This window comes from Passer montanus, unplaced genomic scaffold (genome assembly GCF_014805655.1).
Source record: "Passer montanus isolate IOZ18808 unplaced genomic scaffold, ASM1480565v1 scaffold58, whole genome shotgun sequence".
In the NCBI taxonomy this organism is placed as follows: domain Eukaryota; kingdom Metazoa; phylum Chordata; class Aves; order Passeriformes; family Passeridae; genus Passer; species Passer montanus.
In genome coordinates this window covers 3477613-3493370 of record NW_024370816.1, presented here as the reverse complement: position 1 = coordinate 3493370, position 15758 = coordinate 3477613, and positions in this window count along the sequence as shown.

Below are 15758 nucleotides of genomic sequence, written 5' to 3'. Positions count from 1 at the left end.
AATGCAGCTCTTAATGTTCCATGCCACACTTAGCAATGCAGTGGATGGCATTGTCTGCAGACTGAAAGACTCCTTAAAACCAGCAATAACCTTGAAGCTTTTAGCATCCAGACAGAAATGGGGGTTCTGCTGTGTCATAAAATGATGATAAGGTGAGGAGGTTCAGGAACATCAAAGGAGTCGTATTTCTGCAGTGCCCACAGGCAGTCATGATTTATCATGGCTTAACTTTATTTTGCTGTGGTTTTATGCTCTGGAGGTTAGATGAAGCCATCAGTAGATTCTCTGTAATATGTCAGAAAAAGTCTATATGTGAACTTTTAGGTTAAGATTTACAAGTAAAAAATGATACAATTTTTTTCATCATGCCATTGCCTTTATTAGAACGTGGAACTAAAACAATCTTAATGAAATGGTTGTCTGACTCAGCTAACTATTGCATCCTATTCCTGGTAAGCTAGCTGACCCTGTATAACATAATTTAGGTCATGAGGGTAATTGACACTGCTTTTTCATTAGCTGAGTATGGAGCTAATAACTGCTAAAGACAGCAGTTTTTCTATTATTGGAAATTGATCACGATGTAGAAAAATTCATTAAATATTTTGAAGTTAAGAGAAAGCTGCAGGTCCTCAGCAGTGTCAGAAAGCAGCTGCTTGCATGGGACCTGATTCATTTTGCATCAGCAGTGCCATGGCCTGACTGATAGAAATGACATTGTAAAGCACTCCTTTTGAGGTCCATGGTTCGGAATCTTTACATTTCCTAGAAATTCAGTGCTTTTGCCCAATGACACTAGTGTTTGATAACTTTATTTCCCTGTGAAGGTAGCAAGTCCAAGCATTGTATCATATGTGCCTGGAAGGCAGAATTTCTGCCTGCTGGAGAGTGTGAATGATTGCTGTTGACTTACACTTGTAAATGGCATGCCTTGTGCCCTTTGGAAAGACATTCTGTTCTATTAACTTCTACCTTCCTGTGCACCCCTTTTAATTCTAATTACTTGCAGTGATATGTGCGTCTTTAACACAATGATGAACCTGATTTACCAAACTTGCAGGGTAAAGTGCAAAGTCTAATGTAATTATCTGTGTCATGCAGAGCTAATATGATTTTCCTATAATTTTCCACAGATGTCTTTTTAACTATTATGCTTGTGAAAGAGCATGGAGAAAGAAAATTATTGATTCTAGATGAAGTATTTCCAGTATTAAAGTAAGTTTCTCTCAAATTAGATGTGGAATGTCTACATAGCAAATAACAACAGAGAGTGCAAGCAAATTAAGCAGAGAACATCCAGGCTTTCTGTGGGGACATGTGCTTCACCCAAACCTATCACTAATGTAGGTGCATCCTTTGAGGCTCACTCTGGATTCTGTATAAAATGGTTAAGAACAAGTAACAGATTTCTGGAAAATAAATCCATGAAATTTGCATATAACAACAGAGAGTGCAAGCAAATTAAGCAGAGAACATCCAGGCTTTCTGTGGGGACATGTGCTTCACCCAAACCTATCACTAATGTAGGTGCATCCTTTGAGGCTCACTCTGGATTCTGTATAAAATGGTCAAGAACAAGTAACATAGATTTCTGGAAAATAAATCCATGAAATTCAGGCTCTTGCTAATTCAGTTTCTGTGGAAGGATCTAAGCCTTCAGGGTAAGTGAATGTCTTGCAGTCTTAGCCTAAAACTTGTATTTAACTAGTAGCCTTCATCTTGAGTTTTGGAGGGCCACTTGGTGCCTCTAATACAAGCCCTGCTAACTAATCCTTTTGGGGACTTCTCTGTTGGATAAAACTATTTTTAAAATGGAGCTAGTGTATTTAGATGGTCCAATGTAAACAGATTATTCTGTTTTCACTTTAAGGGATAGCAATGTATTTTTTGTTCATTTTATCTGAGAGAAATGCCATTTGTTTGGATTGGTTTGTTTATATAGTATGTTTCTCCTGTGTTGACACATTTCATCACTGGGAGAGAAATTAACGTGGGATTTTTGAAGGGTAAGGGGTTGTCTACTTGTTTTCCATTACTTAAAAGGTAGCTGAGGAGCAGACAAGCATTCTTTCTTCACAAGGTTCCACAGTGAGAGAACAAGAGTAAACAGGGACAAGCTTCTTCAGGGGCAGCTCTGTCTGGAATGAAGAAAAGGGGAAAAAAAAATCTTCATTAGAGCAATTAACCATAGGAACTGATTGCCCAGAAAACAGTAGAAACTTCTTTCCTTGCTGGAAGTACTCCAGACTTGGTTTATGGGCTCTGGTTCACCTGGTCTGGGACCCTACTTTTAACAGGTCGTTGGACCCAGGGATTTCTGAAAACCTGGACTTTTCCATGAGCCCACAAATCCACTGCGTTGTCTCATTACTGTCTCACTTTGTTTCAAGGCCACTGACCATTCCTTTATGTGGTAGAGATGTACAACCTGCCATCCAATATTATCCAGTTAATCTCACATCTACCTTTAAAAGGAAGCGTCTAAAGTTAGGAACATCACATGCTGATGTTCCTTTGTGTCAATGGCTTCTGTGTCAACACACTGGCACTTCCCAGGGAAAGGCTCCTCGAGTGCCTCGGGACCTCTGTGCCTCAGGAGCTGCCCCTGCCTCAGGACCCCCAGGTGCCTCAGGAACTGCCCCTGAAACAGGACCCCCAGGTGCCTCAGGAATTTCTCCCCCTCTCAGGTGCCACAGGTGCTTCAGGTGCCTCAGGACCCCCAGGTACCTGAGGAATTGCCCCCCTCTCAGGTGTCTCAGGACCTCCAGGTACCTCAGGAACCACCTGTGCCTCAGGTGCCTCAGGACCCTCAGGAACTGCCCCCTCTCTGATGCCTCAGGTGCCTCAAGACACTCAGGACCCTCAGGAACTGCCCCTGCCTCAGGTGCCTCAGGACCCCCAGGTACCTGAGGAATTGCCCCCCCTCTCAGGTGCCTCAGGACCCTCAGGAATTGCCCCTGCCTCAGGTGTCTTAGGAATTGTCCCTGCCTCAGGACCCTCAGGTACCACTCCTGCCCCAGGTGCCTCAGGAATTGCCCCCCCTCTCAGGTGCCTCAGGACCCTCAGGAACTGCCCCCTCTCTGATGCCTCAGGTGCCTCAAGACACTCAGGACCCTCAGGAACTGCCTGTGCCTCAGGAATTGCCCCCCCCTCTCAGGTGCCTCAGGACCCTCAGGTACCACTCCTGCCACAGGTACCTCAGGAGCTGCCCCCCTCTCAGGTGCCTCGAGACACTCAGGACCCTCAGGAACCATTCCCCCTCTGAGGTGCCTCAGGACCCTCAGGAATTGCCCCTGCCTCGGGTGCTTTAGGAATTGTCCCTGCCTCAGGACACACCTGTGGTGCCTCAGGACCCTCAGGAACTGCCCCTTCCCCAGGTGCGTCAAGACCCTCGGGTGCCTCAGGAACCGCCCCTGCCTCAGGTGTCTCAGGTGCCTCAAGACACTCAGGACCCTCAGGAACTGCCCCCATCTTAGGTGCTTCAGGGCCCTCAGGAAATGCCCGTGCCTCAGGAATTGCCCCCCCTCTCAGGTGCCTCAGGACCCCCTCTCAGGTGTCTCAGGACCCTCAGGAATTGTCCCTGCCTCAGGACCCTCAGGTACCACTCCTGCCCCAGGTACCTCAGGAACTGCCTCCTCTCTGGTGCCTCAGGTGTCTCAGGTGCCTCAAGACACTCAGGTCCCTCAGGAACTGCCCCCATCTTAGGTGCTTCAGGGCCCTCAGGAAATGCCCGTGCCTCAGGAATTGCCCCCCCTCTCAGGTGCCTCAGGACCCTCAGGAACTGCCCCCATCTTAGGTGCTTCAGGGCCCTCAGGAAATGCCCGTGCCTCAGGAATTGCCCCCCCTCTCAGGTGCCTCAGGACCCCCTCTCAGGGGTCTCAGGACCCTCAGGAATTGTCCCTGCCTCAGGACCCTCAGGTACCACTCCTGCCCCAGGTACCTCAGGAACTGCCTCCTCTCTGGTGCCTCAGGTGTCTCAGGTGCCTCAAGACACGCAGGACCGTCAGGAACCATTCCCCCTCTGAGGTGCCTCAGGACCCTCAGGTACCACTCCTGTCCCAGGTACCTCAGGAACTCCCCCCCCGGAACTGCCCCCATCTCAGGTGCCTCAGGAGCCTCAAGAACTGCCCCTTCCCCAGGTGCCTCAAGACCCTCGGGTGCCTCAGGAACCGCCCCTGCCTCAGGTGTCTCAGGTGCCTCAAGACACTCAGGACCCTCAGGAAATGCCTGTGCCACAGGAATTGCCCCCCTTCTCAGGTACCTCAGGTGCCTCAGGACCCTCAGGAACTGCCCCCACATCAGGTACCTCAGCCAAGAACTGCCCCTTCCCCAGGTGCCTCAAGACCCTCGGGTGCCTCAGGAACCGCTCCTGCCTCAGGACCCTCAGGAATCACCCCATCCCCAGGAGCCTCAGGACGCCTCTCCCCCAGAGCTGGGCCTGCCACTGCCCCCCTGATCGTTGAACAAGGACCAGGTAACTTTTCCCTGTGTGGCCATGAGGATGAGGTGCCTGGCAGAGGAAAGCAGTGAGTTTCACTTGTCTCCTCAGTTTAATCAGTCAGTTTGTAATCAGCAGAAGGTGGTGGTATTTAAATGTTGTTCTGAGTAATCTTCTAATAATGGCCAGGATGATTTTGCTGTGTAAATATTAACAATCAGGTTTATATGCTGATTGTTTCCCCTGCCAATTAGCAGCGTGGCTTTATTCACACCTATCTCAGCTTCTGCAGCAAAGAACAAGAGTTGCTTGCTATCTTTTCCAGATCCAGATGGAGAAAGTTACTTTTTGTAATGTCCTTAAAAACAAGCCTGTACCCATAACTGGTTTGTTTTGTTTGGTGTTTTTTTGTTCGAGTTTTTGGGTTGGTTTTAGTTTTGGTTTTTTGTGTAAAAAATGATCACTTCTTTTCTTCAAGTGTTAGCTATGTTTTTTCCCTGCTGTTATCAAGATAGCCAATTTGCCTCTCAGTTTCCTTCCTTGATCCTCTGACCACTGGTGAATTAATTGTCAGTTTAAGAAGGTATTTTTTAAGTTTCAAGTTATTCTGAGAGACTTCTGTTTGTCTCTGGCAGGTTAACAGGGTAATCTGATTTTTTAATGAAACACGAAGACTGGTAGTCAGAAGCCACTGCCTGTTATCTTCATAGATTAATTTAGGGTATGTTCCTTCTTCCCCTCCAGCTGAAGATATTGACTGAGACAGGACCAAAAGTGGCTTTGATGGTTGGGGCTGGTGAGATGCAAGGCAAAATTATGTTATCCAGACAGTTTTATATCTCTTAGGAGCCTTCAGAGAGCTTATTTTTTCCTGCCAAATCTCAGAGGTTTTTGAAGTTTCACCGATCTGGTCTCACTGTGGTTTGTCTCACAGAATCAATCCTCTTCTCAGTGTTATTGCTCCTCATCAGTAAAGGTTCTTTTCACTAACAGCAAAAAGACCTCTGAAATGCATTTACCTCGCCAAGTGAAACCAGGTTTTCAGCGTTTCTCATTACTGGAACTGAGTATTGAATGTTGGATTAATCAAGTTTAGCAAGCTCCAATTTCTCCCTTGTATGCTAAGTGAAATGCAGTCGAGCTCTGTTACCTATCAGTTTACCAATTCCAGGAAGCATCTGTTTTTTCACCCTGTTGTTTCACAGTTCCTGAGGAGGTTAACAGCAAAGATCCCTCTTCCAGGGCTGTCTAGGGAGGGAATGCAATGGGAATCATCCCAATTCCTAACATGAAAGGAACCATTCAAAGTAAACTCAACATTTTCATGAGGCTTTTTGCTACTGTTACAGCACGAAGGACTGTTTCAATACTGGTAGGATTCTAGTTTTAATGAACTACAGTAACATGCCCTGCCTGATAATTATGAGGGTGTTGGATTCTTGCTTGCAATGATCCACAGTATAAATTGAGATCTAATTTATTTCTTTAAGTCAAAAGAATGTTGCTTGTTAAATACTGAGATTCTTCAAGATGTGAACGGAATAATGAGTTTCAGAGATGAGTTAGATTTAGGAATCACAGGATGAAATTCTCTGATTTATTCTGTGGGAAGCTGGGTGAGGATCTCAGTCTCTTCTAGCCTTAAAATGCAGTGATATTTAAAATGGTTTGCTTTACTGTACAGAAAAAAAAAAAAAAGAGAGTTTGCTTTACTGTACCAGAAAATACAATCTGCTGTAACTGTCACAAGAATGTCATTTGATATCCAAAGTAGCTCAAAAATGGAAAAAGCAGAACATATGAACCATTTACATACTCAGGCAGGTTTATTTGGACAATGCCAAAAGGAAATTTAGTACAGCAGGTTCACACATGTTAAAAATAGCAATTGCTGAAAATGTCTTGCCCCTGAAAGATTTTGAACCAGGGCCAGAGTTTGCTCACTTGATTAAGACAGTCTTTATAGGGGAATGCAGTGGATTAAAATGAAACAAATTCCTGTGTGGTGGCACATTGCAAGTGGAAGGGCCCTTATCTGGCTTTCCAGAGCACATTATCAGCTAAAGAACACTTTATCTTGGGACACTGGGTTTGATTCTGGGCATTAGATTTGGGGTTAGAGCTCCTACCTTCCCATGATTTGCTTAGTTCTTGCAGCAGACATGTTAGAGGTGAAAAGCAGGTGTGTTGTCTTTCCAAGTAGCCTTTACAGATTTGCATTTATTAACAGTCTGATGTCTTTGTATATAATATTTTAAAATTTCCTCCCTGACCTCTGCACAAGTCTTTTGTTAATTATTTCTAATTGTTCAAAGGCAGCAGTCAAGAGAGTTTTGGGGCTCTGGAATTCTGTAGTTATCAGAGTGTAGGTAAACAGCCAAGCTAATAATCAAAATAATTATCACATTTTAGCACAGATTAGAGGACAATCATGCTTAGAAAATGGCCAATTCCCTCTGACCAGAGGTAAAGTGATAAGGTGATAAGGTCCTCATATCTGCTACACTTCAGAGACAACCAGGAATTATGAATAACATTTAAACTCTTACCAATGTTGATATTATTAGCCATAAAATTTGAGCACAAGGGTTCTTTATGTATATGTTATGTTGTAATTGCTCCATTAGTTTAACCTTCAAATTATTAAAGAATCTGCCCATGCAATCTGCTGTATTTTACTGATGCTGTAACATCATGTGTGAAAGAAGGGTTTTTTGGATAAGAATAGAGCACAGAAGTGTAATCTTTTTCTCTCTTTAAAACGTTTCCTCCTTTCCCAAATACTCTGTTAGGATAGAGAGTTTAGGAAAGGAGTTCAAGCCAAGTTTTTCAAAACATTTGCTAAATGTGGCTTCTAAAATCTCCCAGCTCCCACCGTCCTTTTGTTGGAGCCTGGAGCCGGCTCTAGGTTGTTCGGTGCATCTCTGCTCTGCTTGTGACTGCTGAGCAAGGCAAAGGGGGCGGGACAGGCTCCGAAATGTGTGATGGAGAGAGAGAACATCTGGAGAGGCCATTTCAAAGCACGAGAATGACACGGGAGTTCTCTAACACAGTCTAACTGCAAGGAGGAAATACTTCTCTGCTGACTTTTCAGGGGGAGAGGTTTTGTTATTGTTTTGTAATCAGGAAGATGTTTTCTCCTCCGGGTCTCCCCCTCCTCAGCGTGGTTTCTGTCTCATTGCTCAGATCGGGGGAGGTTTCAGCTGAGCAGAGATGAAAGAGCTTCCTTGGCAGCCAGGGCCAAAGATGGGCTGCAGCTGATCCATGAGGTAAAGCAGCTTTTGTGCTGGGCAGTCGTTCCTGCTTTGGAGCAACAAGATCCAGAAGTCACGGGTTGAGCTAGCAGCAGTTGGTGCTACTGTACCTCCTGTAGGAGATGGAGAGTATTTCCTGCACAAGTTAAGGCAGCTTTCAGACCAGTTCTTTGAGGGGGCATATGGCAGTATTGGTAGTTCTTCGTGCAGTGCAGACCGCTTCAAACGTCTCTTCCTGAAATAAAGGCAGCTTTTTATGGTAGCAGCATATGTCTCAAATATAGTTTCTGCCAGAGACTAGTGATTTGATGTGACTCAGTTTTCTCAAGAGGTGTCAGACTCTGTATGCTATCCTAACATGAGAACCCAAAATTAACTTCATCAATATTTTGCTATCCTGATAGCTGGAAACAGCTCAACTGAGATCTCAGGCTGGTCTCAAATTGAAGAAGGGGTATGGAGGGGGGGCTGTGTCCTGCTTGGGTTTTTCCTTGCTTGGGAAAGTGTCACTGCTGACGCCTTGGGCTGGCAGTCCAGAACTGCAGTGCTTTTCCTCTGGCACTGTGTTCTCAGGGGAGGGGCAAAGAAGGGACATACAGCAACACCTTTTAAAATGACAGCTGTTTATCTCATGTGCATTTCTCTGCGGACTTAAAGGCTGGCAAAGCTTTGCTGTCCCTGCAGTCTGACTACATTAAAAAACAAACAAACAACCTAGATGCACAAAACCACCAAACTCAGGACTTTGAGGTTGTCTGTGTCCCAATTTACATCTTTGCTTCAGAAGTCTTTGCAGAACTCACAAACACCCAGAAGAGTTTCTGTCTATACCTGTGAGCTGGTTCTGTACTGTAAGGACAGTTTCTCTCATTTCTAGCTACAACAGCCTTTAAATATCAAGTCTTCACCTTCATCTGACCACTGTCTTTCCCCAATGTAGACATTGTGTGCCTTGCATTAATGCATACTCTTTTACATAAATGAATACATGTTGAGGTGATGTCTGACTTCTGAAAGATCCAGCTCTCAGGCAGGCTCATGGAAAAATTCTGTTTAGGAGACAGAAGAATGACCCATTTTATAAGGCACTTATAATTTGATTATTTCAATTAGAACAAATGCTTCTACTTCACATAGATAAGATGGCAAATAAAAATCACTTGTGGAACAGCTCTTGTATTTCTGCTTTTCTATGTCTGAAAAAATATGCAAGAATATTCCTAACAGGTGACTTGTAAGGGCATTCAATTTTGGTGTGACATGATAAAGCACAAACAAAACATCAGGAATTAAGGAAAAAGGACAGAGAAGAAATCTTTGGAGTGAAAAAGAGAGAAGCAAGAGAAAATACCGAAATAATTTCGCAAGGGGTCTGGAATTTGTACTAAATTACTGATACTAAGTAAGTGACACTGCTTTCCATATTTGTTGACCAATCTAATGACATAATTCTAAACGTTTCAAGGTGTCTAATCAGACAAATGGAAGTAAGTGGCACTGACCAAACGTTGGTTTGGAGATGTGGAGCTTCTGGGACAGCATCAGGAGTCTGCCAAAGCAATTCCCAAGGGCAGCCCAGGACACCATTTTCATCCTGACTGTCGTGACCAAGCAGCAGCACATGGCTGTGCACACTCAAACACGACTGATCCACATGTCAGATGACATTAAGGTTGAAAAAACCCCATTTGATGTTTAGAGGATGTGCTTTTAATCCCTTTGCAGAGACAGGCAAAAGCCAGGAAGGGGAGGTAAGGTCCAGCACTGAGTGAATGTCTCTCCTTGCTCAGCCTGGCTCTGCAGTGGGGCGTGCCCAGCTGGGACATCACAGCCTGCAGGGTTAACAACAGCTCTGCCAGCCAGAGGTGCCTTTTGCTGCTCTCTCTGTGCAAACTGAGGTCAGTTTCTATTCAGCATAATATGGTGTCTTGTCACAACATATTATTGGCTCTGCCTGTATTTAATGTCACTAAACTTCTGTGGAAGTTAAGCAATTTTTTCTTGCTTGTCAGAGATGCATGACTGTTTCAGAACAATGGAAAATAGGTTATTTGAATGGTTTATTTTCACAAGCTGAAATTCTCAGGTAATCTCTGGAAAGAAAAAAAAAGGAGCTTTATTTTGTCATCCAGTTTCTGTTCTGCAATCCATTCACTTGCCTTTTGCCAAGTATATTGGAGCTGTGGCTTTTCCAGTACTCTTTTCCTATGGAGTGAAAACTGAGCTCACCACTTTTCAGTCACCCATAAAATACACCTTTTTCTTGTATTATGAACTCAAAGTGCTAGAAAGTGCTGAGCTTCTGATCTGCATAAAATCAGCATATTCAAACAATAGTAGAAATGAAGGACAAACCTAGTTGGAAAATAAATTTCACCTTGAGACTTAGGAAGAGAAATAGACATGTTCTTTTAATAGCTTTATTTATACTCCTTTAAGGCACAATAAAACTCCCAGTATTCAGACAAGAGCAAATATGCAAATATTCTCTACAACATAAAGAAATATAAAGAAAAGGCAGTACTTAAAAAAAAAAATCCAAACAAAATAAATCCTGAGAGGAAAGAAGGCAAAACTGTTATCTTAATAAAATCAGGCATAGGCACAAAGATTACTGAAGTTGGAGAGATTTTTCTGGTTATTTTTAGGGGTTCTGTATAAAACCTTTACCAATACATCTATAAGCCAGTGTATATACAGCCAATGCTTCTCTGCTGGACCTTCCAATGAGTTGCCATTTCCATTTTCCAGCACTAAGAAATAAAAAACAACAACCCACAAGGTTTTAAACAGGCAGTAAACTTAGCAGGGAAGTTTCTTTCTTTGCCTTCTCCTTCAAGTTTTTTAAATAGAATTCTGAAACATTTTTAATATAAGCAGAATTTAATTTTTAAGTTGAAATCCTCAAAGCTATGGGTCTAGCAGGAAAATTAATTTATACAATATTTAAAAGTGTTGACTGAAATGTGAACCTTAAGTAATTGAATCAACACTGGTATTGATATTTAAAATGCTTACAGCTTCTGGAAAAATTGTCTTGCTTCTGGAAAACACTGCATCCTTGGAATTGTAACATTCCCTAGGAGTGCTTTGGTTTTGTCTGAGCTTCCATCAGAAATCAGGCAGGGAATTTCAGTAACTTTGAGAAACCAGCTTTTATGAGGCTTAGACAGAAGAACTTTGATTTGAAAGAAATGTAATAGAGTCGAAACAAACAGAAACAGGTTTTTTGGTGTGTTTCTTTTTGTTGTTGTTGTTGTTCTGTTTTTTTCCCTTGAGTTCTTCTCACTCCTTTTTCCTTGTTTAGCTTTGGCTCATTTAGGGCTGGTTTTCCCCCACCTACTCCAACAAAAGTGGAAAATTTTTAAGATGAATCCTTATCATCCTGGATGGCAAATAAAAATCACTCTTTGAACAGCTCTTGTATCTTGTTGTTGAGCTGCTCTTGTCTCTGTCTTCTAAAATGAATTTTCCCTTTATCATTTCCCAAAATATAAAATTCCCTAAGCTTCAGAACAGTTTGCTGTTTATGTTCAATAAATCAGTTCCAAGGTATTTCTTCCAAACTTAGTTGCTATAGACTCTTCACCCTAAGATTTAGAAAGGGGGTACTGACAATTATTCATAAGCCTTTGTTAAAAGGAAAACACTCTAAGATATTGCATATAAGGCATTTTTTAGGAAAAAAAATTGCAATGATTGTACTGTTCTGTTAAAGAATTGCAGAGAAATCTCTAAGTTAAAATATTAGTTAAGGAAATGACAACACTGCTCTGAGGGCACTGGAAGGAGCATGAGAAACTCAAAATCTTTGAAAGAATTTCAGCAGGAAATGCTCTGGTGTGACACAGGCTACTGAATGGTCAAAGTTATGGCCTGAGTTCTAGAGAAAAATTCATGGAATCCCTTCCTGCTCTTTTCCTGTGCCTGTTCCATGTCCTACAGACTTGTGATTCCTAGAAAGTTATTTCTGAGGATTTTGATATGAGCCTCTTTGTGTTTTAACAACTTTCAAATTCCCAGGGCCCATTCATGAGTATTTTTAATCATTGTAGCTGTGAGGATACTCTTGCAGATAGATAAGTCTGAGGCATAATTTGTAGGACTACACAGGCAGAAAAATCCAAACAAGCTTACTCAGTCCCAGTTTTCAGATAATCTTATTCTTTGTTAGTCTGACTCCTATTTGAGCTATGTGGAGGTGACAAACATTTTTACTGCTGAAAGAGCATATGCTTGAATATTTACTCCTTTACTCAGGATTTCTATATCAACTCTACTTTTGGAGTTTAATCTTTCATTAATAAAAGTCTAAAAGCATTTTAGTCCTTGAATGCTTCAGATTTTATTAATCTGGATTTCTGAGAATCATAGAATCATAGAATGGTGTGGGTTGGAAGACACCTTGAAGATCATGTAGTTCCAACCCCCTGCCATAGGGGCTTGGAACATAACCCATACTAATTTAATTTGTCTACTAATCGATTAATGAAAAGAAAGGAAAGGTGGATATTAATGGGGAAAAAGATCCAATCAAGCCAGATATACAGATGCTCTTTAGAGCAAGCCTGGTCCATGGAGCAGAAATAACAGCTGAAATTTTACCTAAACTCATAATATTAAACTGGGAAACAATAGGAAATTGCAGATAGGAAGATGATTCTGTAGTGACAAAAGGACCATGACCTACCTCCTTTTGCCTTTTGCTTAGCTTTGTAAAGATGAGTAGCAGAACACCAAACGTTATGAATCTTCCTTAAACTAATGCAGAGTCATCACAAGCAGTTATTCTGTGGGGACTGAGCTATTTATTGGCAGAAGCCTCAAAAATAGAGCTACACCAGGACACCAGAGCTAAACCCGAGCTAACCCACGGTCAGCAAAGGAATACAGCCTTATGAGCTGTACAAAACCAGTTAGAGGGGTTATAAAGAGAGCAGGAAGCATTCACACGTGTGACACACAAATGTGAACTAAATTCAGTTGTAGTGAATGTAGAACAAACATACAGCAAGGTGTAGAACATGTAAAACACACAGAGACTTGCTTGTGAAAAGCAGTGGGAAAATTTGAAAAGGAACAAAAAGCCAATCTTGAGGTGACTTTGAAAATAACAAATTAGTGATCTAGGCATACTTTACACAACCATTGTTTAGTGATTGCATATTTTTCTTTTTCAAGTACCATATCACAAAATTAATAATTATGAGAGCCTGCTACCATTTAAGATATGAAAAATATTAATACCTCCCTGTGCTCTGGCTGGATGTCCTCTGCTCTGTGCCAACTGATCATTTTACCTAATCCCTTCTCTCTCCTACTTTCCCAGTCTATAATTCCTTTCCTTATCTGTTTTTCTCCCACTTGCCTCCCTTACTTTCTCTCTCACTTGCTTTTAGCATCAATGTCCTCTTTTCTTCCCGCTACTTCTTTGGCTTATTCCTAGCTTACTAACCTATTTTTTCTTTCAAAGAAACAAGAATAACTCCTTGATCAGTCTGCTTTGTGTTGATATTCTTTCCTCTATATTTTATCTGTTTTGTGGGCCCAGGCTCCATGCTCTTTGCACTGTAATCTCTTACAGTGTTTACAAAACTGAGTCCTCACTCTGGGCAGATCTGAAATATGAGTTTTATGATTACACTTGGTTACTATGGTTATTTTAAAAATAATTAGAGAGCAATTGCTTAAGGGTATATGTAAATACTGAGTTCCTAACTGTCAGTTTTGACTCTGAAGAAATCATTTGAATAAATGAATATTCTTTAGAATTTGGGTTGACATAGTGAATTGATCACTAATAGACTGTGCCTTAATAATGAATGCTGTGGTTTTGAAAAAATAATTTTAGATGCCTAATTAGGAAGTAGGAACCTTGATTATCAGAAGTAAAAATTTCTTTGGAAAGCAGCTTTTGGGATCTTAATGTACCCAAAATTAAATGTGATCAAAATTATATCTCTCTGCAAAGTCCTGGCCTACAAAATTGAATCACCTTCAACTCCTGCTGACTTACAAATAACAATCACAGTAGAGTGTGATTTGTTTGCCCATTTCCCCCATTTCCCTCTTTAGGAATTCTATCTTCTATACTTTTCCCACTGCTATCGAGTTGATGTTTCTTTACTTGCAGAGCTGCACGTATTTCAAACAAGTTGAAGGCATTGGGTCTGTGTACCTTGCCTGTTCAGGTACTCACTGCATGGATGCCAGCAATTCTTGGTGACCAGGGGGGTCCCTTCTTGATTCTAGGCTGCCTTGGGCCACAACAAAGCACTTGGGAAGGAGGAGACAGTGATGCTTCCTGCTCAGGACCAGGCCGGGCACAGCAGCACCATGCTGAAAGATTCCTACAAAAACACTCATTTTATGGCAGAACTCTGGTGCTCCTGCTGGAGCTCTGCTGTTTATTTCTGCTTACTGTGAGGCCAGCTCCTAATGGATCCTGGCTCTGCCAGGTGGTTCTGCAGTGTAAATGGATCACAACTGTGTTTTGGTGTTGCAGGAATTTGGAGAGCTGGGAGACAGGATTGACCCAATTGGTGTGTGATGTGAGGAGGTCAGAGCAATAGGTGATAGAGGCCACAGGGGTTTATTGACACCTCTTGGAATTGGCTCTGCCCTCAGTACCTGCATTAGCCACATGCAAGTACCCCGAAACATCAAAGCATAGTTATTTGTATCAATATGAATGAATCTTGCCAATTTCAGTTTAAAATTATGCATTATTCACCCATTTCTATGTAATTTATTGCACAAGGGAATCTTGTCATGATCAGAAAAAACAGCTCCTGTGTGCCTTTCTGCTTTCCCAGTGAGAGATGAAGTGATTAACAGAGCAGAGACATGAATCCCGAGTGCATGAGTTAAAACTAATGGGAGCTCAGCTGTTGCACCACCAGTAAATGGGAAGAGAAACTTTTCATCTTCCTGACACTGAAGAGTCCTGCTTCATCATCCCCTTTTCTCTGCTTGTTTTCATTGCAAAATTCTCATTATCAGAAGTAGGAACTGACATCTGCTGGAGAGAGTTCTTATGGATGACTGTTTTCCTGTTAACAGAGGCAAAAATCTGATGGGCAAAAGAAAGGAAGGAGACTATACTGACTTTGTTTCCACTGGACTTGAAGGGGAGTAACTAACAATACAAATTATAAGGTTTCTTTTTCCTTTGCTGGACAATAAATATATGTAAAAAACCTCATAGTTCCAACCCTATCCAAGGGAAAGTCAAATCTGCTTACATTCCGTGAATCATCTCATTTTCTCTGAGTATCCATCTTCAGACTTGAAGCCAGGAGGGAAGGGTAAGTGGGATAAGCACTTGGAAGAATAGGCAGATTTAGCAGAAAGGAAAACTAAAGGTGTGGAGAGGTGTGAGAAGACATGAGAGCAGAAATGAGTGAGGGTGTGTGCTGCAGTGGGGAATGGTCTGATCTGTGGTCAGATGGCTAAGGGGCAATTACATGAGAAATGCCAATAATTGCAAGGGGGACTTTTCAGGAGAGGAAATCTCTCAAAGCCTAGATAGCTGTAACAGCACCTAGATAGCCATAATAATAATAATAATACTATACAATATGAGATGGCCTCGGTGATGGGATCAGAAATACCAGCTTTGGGTACAGACAGTGCCCTGAGCTTAGCTGCATTTCACAGGTGGTTAACGGGGGGTTTGGTGAGAGACAGTGAAATTGGAGAGAGTCTTTGTGGGAGTGAAACCTTACAACACCGACAGAATTTGGGTAATCTTGTCAAGGTTAACGGGGGGTTTGGTGAGAGACAGTGAAATTTACTGATAATTGGAGGCAGTCTTTGTGGGAGTGAAATCTTACAACACCGACACAACTGGGGTAATCTTGTCAACATGTAGTAGAAAGCTTAGATGACCTAGTAATGGGATCAGGAACAACAAACGTGGGAATAGGAATAGCGGAATTGGAACCAATGGGAAAAGTACACAAGAAGTGGGTTTTTCCTCCAGGGAAAAAGAAAGGCAGATGCAAATGGGGGGAAGAACGAGCACGGAAAAAGGAGAGAGCAGGGAGATAAAAAAGGTTGGTCAA